Raw genomic sequence first — 2,562 nt, 5'->3', positions numbered from 1 at the left:
TACCTCCTCAGCGTCTCTGAGGAGGCAGAGGCTATCCCCCGGGCCTGTCAACCCTGCTTATTCTCCTCTAACTTACTGGAACATGTATATTCAGGGAACATCATCACTCTTTAAAGACTCCTTAAGTGTAATCGAGAAATGCAAACACCAGACAAAGACAGGTGATCTTCACATTTCTGGGCCTTTCCGTCTACCTGGCTACCTACAACCACATTGCAGGAATGACAGCTGGAAACATCTCGTGCTCTTCCTTAACCAGCAGTACAGTATGAATCCAAAAGCCTATGATCCTGAAGAAAGTTTGGGGAGAGGTGAACACTCTCCTCCTCATAACTATGTGATTTTCTCCTCCGGCACCTCAAGAGGCAACACTGACAGACAAAGAAAATAAAACTGTGCTGAAACATCTCTGTGCACTTCCTACCCTCTGCTGAACTCCCACCAGCCCTGCGAAGCAGCAGGCAGCCACGCCTGCCCTGGGAAGATACCCACAGCTTGTGGCCCTGCACAGCTCCGCAGGGGGTATTCACTGAGCCACCGGCTTGGGTGCACTCATGGATGCATGTTTGTGCAGGTCCCATGGGGCAACCAAGAGCCAGGAAGGGGGTGTCGGGAGGATCTGAGCTGCCCGTGGCCAGAGTTGCAGACTGTGTGGCCTCCAACAAGTAAAACAAATTCATCTAGGAAGAGCAAACAGGTTTTATCAGTTTGCAGAGCTGCTAGGCAGGAAAGAAAGTGCAACTCAATTATTTGGTTTATGAGGACCAAGGCATGTGAGCCAGCAGCATCTCAAAGGAGCAGGCTTATGCTACCAAGGTGAGGGCAGTTCATCAGCTCTCTCAAATTTTTGGATACTCAAGCTGACTTTTGGATGTCCTACCTGGGGTTATCTGGAAATTGTCCTTTATTCTCTCCAGTTTTCTATGCAGTGGATCTGTTTAGCAATATCAGACCTCCTGCCCCTGCCACTGCTGTAAGCCTGTCCTTACCACACGCTCTTTCTCTCTCCTGTCTCTGTGATTCCATACCCACCATGTAGCCTCTCTCTTCCCATTTTCCCTCGCTGGCCACTGCTCTTCCCTCTCATTTCTAACTGAAGCCCAAGCCTGGTTGCACTCTCCCTCTCCAGCCATTGATACCACCGTCCATCTCCCTCACGATTTTGTTCTGCAGTTTTTCAGTCCAGATCATCTCCTTCCCTTCTGCCCCAGGGATTTCTCCAGAGCCATCCTCTGCCCCAGTCAGCCCTGTCTTCTCCTTTCAAGACAATTACTCCTCCTGCCCATGGACCTCAACCTGCTCTATGCTCCTGATGCCAAATGGCTTGACACAGTAGTGTGAGCTCTTGCTCAGGTCCGCCCAGACTTATCACCCTATGGCAGACTTATCACCTGGCAATTTTGGTGTAGAAGGAACAGTAGTGATGAATTACAATGGAGATAAATTCCTTGCCTGTGGCTTGCACTTTTCCTTTCCCAGCCCTGCGACTGACTGCTGCAACCTGACTGTAACAACACAAACTCCCGTGTGATTCCTCAGCAACACATCACTCTTTTGTGAGACGTGAGGCAGAAACCCTGCAGAACATCCTTTTCCTGCACGGCCACTGCTGTGAGGAGGCTCAGAAGTGTGGGTGCAGCCCTCACCGTGATGGGCAGGCTGGAGGACAAGCCCCCAAGTAGCCCACAAGCGGCCGTTGGGGCTCGACGGGTGCCTGGGGGCTGGAAGTCCCTGTCTAGACGCGCCCATGTGGAGGGCAGAGAAAATGACAGCGGCAACGTGAGCAAAATGCTTCTCTGTGGTATGTAAGTCAGCACTGAAAAATTAGAAAGATGAAAAAGTTCAGCCTACCTGTACCATTTAAGGTATAGATATAGAGATAACACCGCCCCATGAGTCAGATGTTTGACTGCTATCGGTAGATTATGGACTAAATACCTCTCAGGGAGCATTTTGGTGACGATATAACCCTGAGCAGCCCTGAATGTGCAGCATTTTTTAAATGCATTGCAGAAGGCAGCACGGTGGTCTTAAGGTACCATCATGCTGGTTTTTAAAACAGAGTCGTTCTTACGTTATCCAAGTTCAAAGTGCAGAGAAAGAAGTATGAAACATTTTGTAACGGTTGCAACATGCCCACCTCCCAGGTTAGATTCAGGTAAGTAAAAAAAGTCACGGCTCAGAAGCGCTCCACCCTCGCTCTCCTAATGTCCCTCTGCTGAGACCTAAAAAGGTAATGGTCTGGCGGCGAAAAACAGATGGAACTATGAGATGTAACTTTCAGAGCCCAAAACTTCTGTTGAGGTATGATGGCCAGTGCTATTGAATTGGTCGGTCTGTATGGGACTTCACGGCTCTTAAAGATTGTGAGCTAAGCCACGGATTGCCAGGTCCTGGGAAAGAAGGGAAAACCTCTCACGTTTACGTGGCTCCAACGCTCAGTCCTTCAGTTACCAGAAAAGAGCCAATAACACAAGAAACGTCTTCAAAGTCTTGAGCGGCTCGGGTTTAGTTAGCGGCTAGTTGGGTCGCTCTTTTAAAACCGAGCCGGGCCGGAGGAAG

The sequence above is a fragment of the Aptenodytes forsteri genome, unplaced genomic scaffold (assembly GCF_000699145.1).
Source record: "Aptenodytes forsteri isolate BGI_AS27 unplaced genomic scaffold, ASM69914v1 Scaffold360, whole genome shotgun sequence".
NCBI classification, from domain to species: Eukaryota; Metazoa; Chordata; class Aves; order Sphenisciformes; family Spheniscidae; genus Aptenodytes; species Aptenodytes forsteri.
This window is presented reverse-complemented; position numbering follows the sequence as displayed.